This window comes from Pan paniscus, chromosome 17 (genome assembly GCF_029289425.2).
Source record: "Pan paniscus chromosome 17, NHGRI_mPanPan1-v2.0_pri, whole genome shotgun sequence".
NCBI lineage: Eukaryota > Metazoa > Chordata > Mammalia > Primates > Hominidae > Pan > Pan paniscus.
This window is the reverse complement of record NC_073266.2, coordinates 88034452-88048005: the sequence shown is the minus strand read 5'-3', so window position 1 is coordinate 88048005 and position 13554 is coordinate 88034452. Positions and strand designations below refer to the sequence as shown.

The 13554-nt window shown below is 39.9% G+C and overlaps 1 long non-coding RNA gene across 3 annotated transcripts in view; it reads right to left on the bottom strand.

The window, feature by feature from the left end:
* LOC117976851 (uncharacterized) overlaps nucleotides 1–13554 on the bottom strand; it is a 292637-nt gene that overhangs the window by 237035 nt on the left and 42048 nt on the right. Inside the window, exon 1 of one of the 3 annotated variants that reach the window (XR_010110171.1) lies at nucleotides 9909–12352. The exons of the other annotated variants lie outside the window; for them this stretch is intronic. This is a non-coding gene — a long non-coding RNA (uncharacterized LOC117976851). Of the gene's footprint in view, nucleotides 1–9908; nucleotides 12353–13554 lie in introns of those variants that run through there. 3 annotated transcript variants of the gene reach the window in all.

Sequence of the window (13554 nt, the reverse complement as noted above, 5' to 3'; positions counted from 1 at the left end):
TATTATATATGTATATCTATAGATCCTATCAGTTCTGTTTTCTGGAGAACCCTAATATACTGATGTATGATGCTGTGTCCACAGTGGTTAAACCCCTGGGAAACAAGTGCATGAAGCAGGTTTGATCCTTCTACCCACCCATCCTGCAGATCCACTTGGGTAATTTATGCTTCCCAGCTCTGCAACCTTAAGGTTTGCTTGATTGAAGGTCTTGGTTCCCAGCATGATGATCACTTACATAAGAGAGCACAGTAACCTTCCATAGAATCAAAAGCTATAGCTCCCGCCTGGTCACCGTATCTCCTTATGTTGGTGAATTAAGAGACAAAAAAGAAGCCTGGGCTGCTCTTGCTGCTTTTAACAGTGAATAGGACTTTGCAGCCACCAATTCTCGCAACAGAAAAGAAGAAAACACATCCCCAACCCCAGCCCCTGGGACAAGGCTTGAATCCCCTTAACTCTGTAGGGCCGACCAGCTAAAATGTTAACCAATAATGAGAGAAGGTAGAATGGGTGGTGTTCCCAATTATGGTCTCAAGAGCAGCTAAAGCAGGGAGTACTACTGTTTCTTCTACTGCTAACCCATAGTAGTAGTCATTTTTGGAGAGTGTAGCTGGCCACTACTTCGAGGAGAAATGTGTCATGCTTACATGAGTGGATCTCAGTGGTACAGAGGGCAGGATAATTGTATTGGACGCCTCTTGTGCTCCATTGCGAATCCTGTCACTCCACCTCTGCCTCTAGCTCCTGTTGCAGAGCATGCCTCCACGAAGTCTGCACCCAGCTTTGTGCAGGGAAAGCCAGGCAGTGCCTCGCCCTAGGGCCATGTTGCCTTTCCCTTCCCAATCCATGGCTTCTAGGTCCCCTAGCAAGGGGAAATAACTCTAAAAATGTCTCTGACTGTTACTACCAGTTTCAGAGAGCTAAACCATTTTGTAGTTTCACTCAGTGTTATAAGACCAAACCACTCAAGTTTAGCCCAGCCAAATCACTCAAGATTTCGACCTCAAGCTACTCTATGCCAGAATGCCCTGTGATACAGACATTTCTGGGACAAAAATAGAGGTCTGGCTTCCCGCATACTGCAAGAACTGGTGGAGTGATAACTGTGATCATGCTGCAAAGCTCTCAGCAGGCATTTTATTCTGGCTTTTGCTGATCTGTTCCAGATACTTCACCTTAAGATGTTTTTGGGGTCTTCTTAATCTTCTCTGAGGGTGTGGGGGTCATAATGGATTCAAAGAGAGATAGGGAAACTGATTAAACTCTTTGGTTAGAATAAGTTCCAGAACTGATTCAGAATGCTATTGATATGAAGTTCAGAGCATGTATATAGACAAGGTACCTTCTCAGGCTTAGACTGAAGATCACCTGCTTACAGATGGGCTCACCAGTGCTGAATGGGTGCCACTAAGCAGGAATAAATGGCCATGCTGACAAACATTGGTACTGTACACAAACCCAGACCTGGCCACAATGCCAAGGCTCTCTGAATGCACTACCCACCCAACTCCAGCTTATGTTACCAGGCCAGAAAGAGGGCAATGTCTACAAAGCATACCCAGGAAGGTGGACACTCTTCAATGAGGGGCATGGCCAAAGTTAAGGATTCATCCTGAGATGGATCACCTCTTCTTCGTTAGGGCTGGAGAACCAGCCATAAGCTCAATTGAAAGACCCCAAACTAGGGAGACAGAAAATGCAGGCCCTCCTTGGGTGGCACAGCAGGGCTTTTTGAAAGGCCTGAGGTCCCTGCTCCTGGATGAGCCACAACTGGTGCTGGTTAATGAAATGCCTGTAAAAGGATTATAGGAACTATTGATTTCTTCCCCTAGGCACTGCCCTATGTCATTGGAATTAATTCAAGTCTGAAATGGCAGGGGATGTTAAAACTGAAGGCAATCCTGTGACTCCTCATCCCAAAGAGCTGTTTGAATAGGCAACCTATTAGGGGCCATTCAACCCAGAATCCAGTAGAATGTGTGTGATATATTTTCCATCCTTGGCACCAGGCAGGGAGGACATTGTCAATACTCTCACGATGATGGATGGCTTTACTCACTATGTCCAAGGGTATCCCAGCAAAGAGCAAAACGTCTCCATAGCAGGCTGAGTTCACTATGAAATACTTGTCAGAACACATAAACCCACATAAATCCACTCAGGTTGAAAGAGACTGTGAGGATTGGCTGCCACACACAACATTGCACTGGACAGGGTTGCAGCAGCATTTCTATTCCAGGGGTTGATAAATTCAGTCTGCGGACTGATTTTAGGCAGCCTATGAGCTAAGAAAGGTTTTCACATTTTTAAATGGCTGGGAAAAAAATAAGATTTCATGATGTGTGAAAATTGTATGAAATTTAAATGTGTCCATAAATAAAGTTTTATTGGAACACAGCCACATTCATTCATTTATGTACTGCCTGGGCATCTTTCACACTAAATGACAGGGATAAGAAGCTGTAAAAGCTTAAAATATTTAGGATATATCTTAATATGGACTGAATTGTGTCCCTCCAAAATTCATATGTTGAAGTCCTAACCCCCAGTACCTCAGACTGTGACTGTATTTGAAGATAGGCCTTTAAAGAGATAATTAGGTTAAATGAGGCCATGAGTAGCCTCATCCAATATGACTGTTATCTCTATAAGAAGAGGAGATTAGAACACACATGTGGGCAGGCAGAGGAAAGACCACGAGGACACAGCGAGAAGGCATCGGTCTGCAAACCAAGGAGAGAGGCTGTGGAGGAATGCAATGCTGCCGGCACCTTGATCTTGGACTTCCAGTCTGCAGAACTGTGAGTGTTTAAGTCATGCAGCCTGTGGTATTTTGTTATGGTGGCCCTAACAAGCTAATACCTGCACCTTTACAGAAAAGGTCTGCCTACGCCTGTCCCATGCTACAATATCATCCTAAAATTCACCTGAGCCTTGGTATAAAATTTTATGTATTTCTGCTATAATCCAGTGTGTCAACAAGGGGACCAGACAGGGCATTGCTCTTTCATCTCCTTCCAAGTCCCATGGAGAAGAAGCCTGAGGGTTACTACCTTTCAGGGAGAATCATCATGTGCTGTCAAGGTTGGCTACCTACAGCCACCATGGGTGGCGTCCAGATCACCCAGCAGCCCAGAAAAAGGAGCACTGACATCTATGGAGCTCTGGGCTGAGGTAGAGACAACTCGGGTCTGCATGCCATCCTTCCGTCAGTCCTGTGCTTCTGCCCCCTAAAGCTCTGCCTAAATGGTTCTAAGCTGTTTCCCTTCCTGTGGCCTCAGCAGCTCCAGGATACTGTGCACTGAAACAGTTCCTCAGGCCATGGTATTTAATCCTCTTACAGCTGTTAGGATGAGATCCTGGGTTTCTGTGTCTTTCTTCCCCTCCTCTCTCCCAGAAAGACATGAAACATCCTGGGCTTTTTTGTTATCAGGACCGTGTCTCTCTACATGTCTCATTTTAAAAATAAAACACTGAGTTGTTTGCCTCTTTCCTGCTGTAAGAGGACGGTTTATCAGCATTTGCTTGCTTTGCTGAAATGTGCCTCACAGATATGCAAACCTCACTTGAGAAGATGGCACCTATCCTAACCCTATCTAAAACACAGCAGTCCCTTCAGAACTGCAGCTGCCTTTCATGTCAGCTCCACAATTATCAAGCACAGCCTTCTACTAAGACGGAAAGTGCAACTTAGCATTCTGCTCTTGCCTCCAAAAAAGAGAAAATGCAAAGACAATATAAGGCTATCTTGAGAAAAACTCTATCATGTTTAGTAAATACATAGATGAAGATTAATGCAATTTATTAGTTATGAATTATTGTTATTTATCTATATTTCTAAATAATATCAAATATACATTAAATACCAAGAAAGATAAGTCCTTTTTCTCAGTCTCTGATAACTACATTTAAAATATGAGAAGAGCAAACACAAACACTTTGACTATTAAATGTATTTACCTTGTAGGCCATTAGTATTATACTATAGCCAACAGTCCAGCCTAGCAATTAATATGAGGAAAAGAGCTGGTCACATGTCCACATCTCTCTGGTATTATGCTAAGTACCAGAGCTAATTAAGATATGGTGTTGCCTCAAAAAAGTTCACAGTATCATGGAGAAGATGTGAATGTGAAACCACCATGCAAGGTGAGAGTAGCTAACACAACAGAGAAGATGCTTTTAAATGAGGTCCAGAGAAGCATGGGGCTGGGTGGGGTGAAGTGGGAGTGAAGAGCTGAAGAATTCTTCCTGGACATTGGTGTCACCTAAGCTGAATCAGAAAGAACACAGAGGGTTTAGCTAAGTAAAAAATAGCACAAATAAAATGGCAAATGTGCATCCAAGTAGAATAAATGGTTCACATGCAACATAAGAAGTGTTTCCATGATAACATAAAAGTGCTTGTTACATGACATTTTGAAGTGGAAAGTGAAGCATCTATTCTTTACAGCTGAATCCTTGTCTGAAATCTCTACCTAGAAATGGCCTGATAAAGCTCATATCTACACGCTCAAAATCTTGTTTGCTTTCTCTATTCTCTATTCACTTGGCCAACAAATGCTTCTGATCATCTACTACGTGCCAGGCACTGTTTTAGGCACTGAAAATGCAAGAATGAGCATGAACTACCCTGTTCCTGCCTGTAAAGAACTAATACTTGGTGGGATTAAAAAAAAAATACTTTTTTTTTTTAAAAAAAGAGATGTCTCATGCTATAGAAAAGAATCCACATAGATAAATCCTGATGATAAATGACAGTCCATTGATCTAGAACTGCTTGTCCAGCAAGGTGCTACCAGCCACATGTGGTTATTCACATTAATTTAGTTAAAATTGAACAAAATATAAAATCCATTCCCTCAGTAGCACTAGCCACATTTCAAGTGCTCAAAACCCACATGTGGCTCATGGATACCATAGTGTATAGTGCAAATAATAGAACATTTCCAAGTACTGAAGGTGCTATTGGACAGTGCTGTTCTAGAACAGCTCCCATGGGGAAAAAAAAAGTCTCCCGTAAGTGACAAAAAATTAAACAAGGATTTTGTCAGGGATCCATTGACAGCTGATTCTGTACACTGATTCATGCACAAAAGTCTCCCATTACTTTTAAAATTCAGCCCAATCATAATCCTTCCTAAATTGTGATTTCACCAAAATAAGATGTAATATACCTTGGATATAAACTTTACATGTGACATTTTATACTTTGGACACAAGACTAAGAACATGTTTTTATTGCCCCCATTTCTCAGACCTCATTAGCATAATAGTAAAGGAATAAGGTTCCACAAAAATTTTATTTTTAATGGAATGGAGATTTTGAAAGCAATTATAAGATTGTATATGCAAGACGAAGTGCAGCAGGAAAATCACAACTTAAAAGACATGGAACGGAGGTCTCAGTCAAGCTAGTTGCTGATTTGGAGAAATTAAAGGCCCAAAAGTACCAGCAAACAAGGAGAGTATTACTGAGACATGGGAAGAAAAACAGCCTATAGGCCGGGTGCAGTGGTTCCTGCCTGTAATCCCAGCACTTTGGGAGGCTGAGGTGAGCAGATCACCTGAGGTCAGGAGTTCAAGACCAGCCTGGCCAACATGGTGAAACCCCGTCTCTACTAAAAATACAAAAATTAGCCCAGCTTGGTGGTGCACGCCTGTAATCCCAGCTATTCAGGAAGCTGAGACAGGAGAATCACTTGAACCCAGGAGGCGAAGGTTACAGTGAGCCAAGATCACGCCACTGCACTCCCGCCTGGGCGACAGAGCAAAACTCCACCCACCGCCCCACAAAAAAAAAAAGCCTATAAGTGTTGATTTTTTTCATCCCATCCCTAACTTTTATGTGCAAAACACCTGGCTGCCTATTTTTGCAATACAAGTCACCTCCAGGCCACCACCTCCAAAAAAGGAAGATGATCTTTTTAAAGGAATTGGGCACAATATTGGGAAGAAACAGAAGAGTCATTTCAAGAGACATAGCACTAAGCAAAGCCATCTGTAATTTGGTGTTTTAGAAAGTATCAAGAACTAAGCCATGGAGGATGGAATGCAGGGTTCTTTCACTGCATTGGCCCATGTTGGGGGCCTCCTGTACCCTGCATATATAAGCAGAGACTACAAGTTAAAAGTCACAGAATGGAAGTGGTTTGAATACGCTTCATTTCATTTTAGTTTTTCTGTTATTTTTCTTTATTTGCATGTATTCCTGTGAATACATCCTTGTTAAATTAAAAAAATAATAATAATAATCCATGAAGTCTGGGCTCTCAGTCATAAGTTTTTAGTGCCTCATTCTTAAGTATGAATGTGCAACCAAGTGTCACCAGATATTTCAGGAAATCCTGCAACATAAGGACCAAGATTAAAAAGACGATATAAAACCCAAGATTTAAGAAAGTAAATAAATTAACCCTGGGGGTTGCGGGGGCGGGTAGGAAAAAGAAACAATAAAGGAAAAGAAAAAATTTTAAGTGATACATTCAAAGACCTCTAAGGAGATAGTCTATCCACAAATAATAATATTTGCTATCAAAATGAAAAAATTAGAGAATCAGAAAATACTCAGGAATTAAAATATGATTGCCAATCACTTGGAAGATAAGACATTCAATGAAGAATATCTTACAGAAAAGCAGAATATAAAGAAGAGATGATAGTCATCAAATAAAATTGGATGAAATCAAGTTTGTTTTCCATCAAACTAACAGATTCCCAACAGAGACAACAGAGAAGAAAAAAAAAGAGAATAATTAGATAATTTTTAGAATACTGAGAATAAAGAAAAGATATTAAGGCTTCCAGAGAATATGGGAGAAAAATAATCTGCTAAGGAAAGAGAATCACTAACACTGGAAGGTAGATGACAATGTAGTAATATCTTCAAATTTCTCATGGGAAAATCATTCTCAATGGAAAATTCTACATAAGCCAACCACTTAATCATTTATAAGGGCTGATTGAAGACATTTTCAAATATGCGTGACTCAGCATATTAATTTCCCTCTTAGGAAGTTAATGAAGGGTGTAATTCAGCAAGAGGAAGGACTAAGAAAGAAGAAATTAGGGAATGTAGTAAAGAGATGATCCAACTGAGAAGAGCTATGAAGGACAGTCCCAGGATAACAGCTGTGTAGCTATCCTAGAGAGCAATCAGTTAAAAGCAGAGAAAGATAAATAAAATAAAATAACAAAATAAAGTAAAGGATATAGAGATAAGTGTTGGGCAAGGGGATATCAACAGAATAAATGGTATTATATTGAGTTATGTTAAAATGAGGCTGTGGTAAAGGTATAGGGTAAAGTAAAAAAATAAAGGCAATAGAAACTCCATGGAAGACAAAGAGTTAAAAAGAAAAAACAAAGAAAATCATTGTGCATTACATGGTGCTCTAGAGAACAATAAGTATCCAGTCAGATCAAGAAAACTATTTCATTTCCAAGTTATTATCAAACTCTTGACAAAGAAAAGAAGACAATTATGGTTAAAGAATGGAATCAAAGATTGTGTTGACAAACAAGTAAACAAGATTTGGAAAGTAAGTAGGAAGAGTTGAAAGAATAATGTTATTAATATACTCATATCACATCATATCACACTAGGTAATCAAGAGATATTGTCTATATATAATGAAACAAGAGATTAAAAGGTAAAATATTACTTAGAGTTCAAGAGAAATCAATCAAGGAACTAAAACTAGTAATACGGTCATCCCTTGACACACTAAATTAGAATCTGTGGGGTGGGACCCAGCAACCTGTTTTAATACTCCCTCCAGTAGAGTCTGACGCTTACTAAAGTATAAGAACCACTGCTATAGACATGGAAAAAAACTGGGAAGAATAGACACCCAATTATTAAGAAAGAAAGCCCAGAGGAGCAGGACTTCTGTATTCTTGATTTTTAATGAGTAAGTGTTATTTTCATAATATAGAGTTTACATTGTGCAAATATGTGTATGTATATATGTGTAGCAAAATACGGATAAAGTTTCCGGAATCATCCAAGTATGTTTTACTTCCCCAGAAAAACAGAGGAAAAGTCTTAGATATGCTCTCTGGACACTGTAACAAATCCAAGACAGAGTTGAACATATGTACAGATATAACAAACATTCCAGAACTTGGATCAAAATTCTAAACGAGTACATATACAGCAAAAGAAGCATTTCCCACAGTCTCTCTCCAGCATGGTAATACTGTATGTTTCTGATGTTCCTAAGTGCTGTATCCACATAAAATACACTGGCAAGAAAACTGTTAAATAACCAAAGCAGATTCAATTTCTTCCTCACAAATCTTATTCTAATTCTGGCTAAAAGAGCCCAAATTATTTCAAATATGTTCATTATACTGCTAATCATCTTTGATTTTCACAAATCAAAATGTAAATTAACATACTTAATCATAGCCTTTTTAAGCCAGTAAGTCCATTCAACTCAATATTTTTGGATCATATCCTAAAGTAAAGAAAACCTATATAGGTTAGAAGAGTTCTCAGTACTTGAGATAAAAGCTATTTGTGTATGAAATACTTAGAAAGAACATATAAGGTGTAGAATCGAAATAACTAAAGCAAAACTAAAGGAGAAAAAAGAAAGAATAGATGACGTGATTCAAGTTCAAATTAAAGAATAAAGCTGACATAAAATGACAAGAATGCAGAAAAAAGACAGAGGAAGCCTGCCTGTCACCAAAGAAACCTGATGACAGAATCATAAAATGAAATGGACCTGGAGAAAACGGTGACTTAAAAACCATCATTACATTTGATTTATATAATCCAGTTTAACTGCCTGTTAGAAAAACATTTGGTGCACATCTAGTAGCAATTTTTTTACCCATTCTTTTTTTAGAAGATTTATTTGCAACAGCAAATACTGGTTAGAATTCTATAGCAAAGGCGAAATATGAGTGCAAATATTCTCTAGCTCAAAATTCTGAAAATTTATTTCTCCCCTCGTTGGGAAGACCAGAAAATTCTGAGATTATTTTTAATAATAAAAATGTAAAAATAAAGCACCTATTAAAGCAAATCAGAGTAAACCCACTTTAACTCTCCAATGCCAAGTCATGGTCATATTAAATGTCTTTTTTAGATTACTCCCTTTTTAGACCATGAAGAAATACTACATAATAATTGGAATATATCTGTGTTCATATAAGTACAAGTCGCTATACAATATTCTTTCTGTTTTACTAATAAAATTAGTAAGTCATGAAACATTAACCTATATTCAGGGATTAGAACCATCAGAGGTTTCTTCTGTTATATGGCTATTTCTTCCCTGGACTTATATATCATTACATCACGTGATCATTATTAGTACTGAAATTTCAATGCAACATTTATATCATTACCATTTAAAAGCCTTAAAATTTAAGTGCACATTTTATAACAAAATTATAGCCAAATATTATTTAAATCTAAAATTGCCTTTGACCATTTAATAAAAATTATCTATAACATGTCCATTTCCTCTGTCATCACCTTATAGATAGGACATTATCTTTCTCTTGTTGATCCAATAACAAGCTCCTGTGCCTGACACATAGTAGGACTCCCAAAATGGTGGTTGTACAGAATTGAAACCAGATCCATGAAACTATTTTCTTGCTTTTTCTGTATTTTATCTATTTATGTCTCAATGAATAAAGTTTACTTGATTATACGTGATCCTGAGGTGTTTAATTATCAGCAAACATAATCACTCACATATTTCTCTAGCTTTAAAAAGCCTTATATTTTGGTTGAAATGAGACCTGAATATATTAAGAATAGAAGAATTGCATCTGAAATTGAAGTACAAAATTAAGGTAACTGGAGCACAAATATGCGAATTGAAAAAAAAAAAACTGCTCGTAAATTGCAAGAATAAACATGAACCTAATGGCTTATTTACCTTTTAATTCAAAAGGTAGCTCGTCTTCCCTGGAAGCACAGAACAATGAGAGTCAAAGCTTGCATGTGACCGTTCCTATCCACAGTCCCAGAAAAATCTCAGACATCAATGAGTGCCAGGATCGCCGGCAAAACAGCCTCTTTTGTGGACAGGTTGGTGAAAAACATCTATTTTAAAGCATCTCAGTCTCTTTGCTTGGAATCCATGCCTATTCACAAACCTTATGATTAAATTTTTGTTTCCACCATTAGTCAATTAACATTATGATTTTACAAAAACTGGGTTTATTCACCCAGTTCAAGAGCTTGACAAGTGGGAGGGACACCTTTATTCGCAGGAATACGGTGATTCAAGGACTCCTGTCCTCAGACAAGAGCAGCTCCGGCCGGGTTTATTTCACAGGATCCGGAGTCCAGGCCGCCAGGCACTCTCTTTGTTTTTGTGACCGTTTTTTTGAAGCTCAACTTCCTCACATCACATGGAAGGAAAAATATGTATTTTATGTCCCATTTTATCAGATTAACTGTTAGAGTTTTAGGGAACTTAGATTTTCCAAAAGAAGAGTCCACGGAGGCATAGAAATAATCAGTGACTGCCTCAAATCACCGTCGCACTCCAGCCTGGTCCATTCTGGGGCCAGGCACGCAGGGAACCGGCACGCATGGCGCCCACGGCTGCTCCGCGTCAGGTAATGGGCCCCACGGCGGCCAGGGACGCACCCTAGCACCTGAGGTCAGCCTAGGGCCTCGACTCCCGGAAGTGAGAAGGCTGCGGCTTCGGGGACAGCCGGCTAGGCAAAGGGCCCGGGGCGGAAATGCCTTCCACGGTGCCCCCAGCTGGGGCCCAGCGGCAGCTCCCCGGAGACCAGGGGTTCCGCCCTCAGAGACTCAGAATACCCCTGCCTGCGGCGACCTTGAGCCTCCTGACTTACTGAGCCTGATGAGGCCTGCCCACGGGGGCGTTCACAGCTCCCTAGGGGCCTCCACTGAGCAGCCAGCTTTGACGCCACCGCTTTGGAGCCTCGCCTCAAGAACTGGCTGAGCGACAGCGATCTTGGCAGGGAAGCGGAAGTGGTTATGCCGAACCCAGCCTGTGCAACACCCGGCACTGCCATCGCCCTGACACAGGAGCGGCTGCTTTTCCTTCTGACCTCAAACAGCTCCACGGAGAAGGGCTCATGCCTTCCAGACCGTGGGCCTCAATCCTGAAGGCTTCAGCCCACCTTGAGGAATCTTTGGTATCATCGGAACCCAGCAGCCCAGGGGAACAAAGTCAGGAGCAGCAGGAGCAAGGCCTGGGCACCAGAAAGCAGCATGGTACAGAAGGAGAATGAGAGAAAAGGCAAGAAGCCCAGAGGCAGTTCTGGAACTTAGGGCACCTCTAAGCCCACAGCACTAAGTCCAGTGGGGATTTTAAGGGTGGCTGGCACAACCAGGATCAAGAATGTGTCTTGGCCCAGCCATCCTCGACTGGGGTCTCTGGCTCCTTCTAGCCCCATTGGCTGCCAAGGTATCCAGCCAGTGGGTAGGGGTGAGTTACCCCAACTGGAGGGGCAGATAGAAATGTAAAAGTTTACCCTATTGGTCACAACCATGACTAGAAATGTTGTGACTTCTGTACGCACTGCACTGCAGGAAGCCACTCCATCTTTGGCAGGGAGGGATGTCATGCAATACTAGGGACATACTTAAACCGAAAAAAATTATTCCTACAAAGGGGAACACACTCTTACCATACAATCCAGCATTCAAACACCTAGGCATTTGCCCAAATGAATTTAAAGCTTACGTCCACACCAAAATCTGCACACAGATGTTTATAGCAGCTCTATTCTTAATTCCAAAACTTGGAAGCAAGCAAGATGTCCTTCACCAGGTGAATGAGTAAGTCAACTGTGGTACATCTAGACAATGGAATATTAATAGGATTCAGGGCTAAAAAGAAATGGGCTATGAAGACATAGAAAGATATGAAAGAAACTTAAAGGCACATTACTAAGTGAAAGTAACCAATCTGAAAAGACTGCATCTTGTACAATTCCAACTTTACAACATTCTGGGAAAGGAAAAACTATGGAGGCAGTAAGAAGATCAGTGGTTGCCAGGAGTTTAAGGGAGAGGGGGATGAATAAGCAGAGATTCACGGATCATTATGACTGTGAAAATACTCTGTATGATACTATAATGGTGGACACATATCATTATACATTTCTCAAAACCCATACAACACCAAAAGTACAACACCAAGAGTGAATCGTAATGTAACCTGTGGACTTTGGGTGATAATGATGTGTCAATATAGTTTCATGAATTATAACACATGTACCACTCTGCTGGTGGGGGATGCAGATATGAGGGAGGAGGGTGGTCAGGAGTTACATAGGAACTCTTCTGTATTTTCTGCTCAGTTTTACAGGGAACCCAAAACTGCTCTAAAAAATAAACTTTATTAAAAGTGAAAAGAAATATTCTTTGTTGATCTGAAATTCAATTTTAATGGGCATCCTGTAATTTTACTTGCTAAATCTAGCAACTCTGTTGGAAGAGCACTAAATTTCAAGTTATATAAATTATAATGAATATTTTATTTAATATATTGGATATATTTTGAGTCCCTACTCCCCGTCCTCAGCAGGCGGAAGCCCCAGTTGAGTAGAGGGAGAGATTTAGATGGCCTGGATACCCCAAATACCGGATTCAGTTAATCTGCCACAATTTAACTCCCTTTAATGAGCCCAAGGATTAAAAAGAATATTTTTACATGAATTTCTAGTCTCCTAAACTAACATTCTTTGTTTACGTAGGGCTTATATTCAATCAGAGGCTTTTTTTTTGTCTACATGTGTGTTGTTTAAGTAATTTCATTCAATCTGCGAAGTCAGAAATGGATTTCAATTATTTCAGTGCTCACCAGTAACCTAAAGTGACATCCAAAAAATGCTCTCCATGAATGCTTGCTAAATTCTTCTTCTTCTGTCTCAGATATTTTAAAAGTAGTACATCTGACCTCTAATGCAATGTGCTTTCTTCTCATTAATAGGGCTCTTTCTTAGAAGCTCATTTACATGATATCAGTATAAATTTTATATTTTATTTATTCAAGGAGCAATCTCCACCAAATTTTGCAGAGCCATGATTAGAATCTCTATATTTCTGAAGTCACCTGTCAACCCAACTGTGCTTGAATAATTACATTTAGCAATCTATAACCCCAGGCAGTTCCAGTTGCTACAGCTATGCCTATGCTGAGATTTTAGGTATCAGCACATCACCAAGATAACAATAAAGCTCATAAAATTGAACCTATTATCTGCCAAACGTATCTCTGGATACTTGCATCTTAGAGAGAAGTCTATTATAGAGATACTGACACACATCACAGCCCCCACCATCCCCACTACATACTTACAATATTATTATTGACAGTAAGCGATGACTAAGGCTTGTCATCTACCATAAATGGCTGATCTGTCTGCAACAGATTTAATTTACTGACATAAAACATTCTCATTTTCTGCCTACCCAGGTTAAGCAGATGCCTGGGAAGTCACAGAGAGTAATAATTCCCACCCTGGTGGCTGACTATTGGTCACTGATTATAACTGGACATTGGAAATTCTTTGCTGCAAAATATCTATTATGAATAT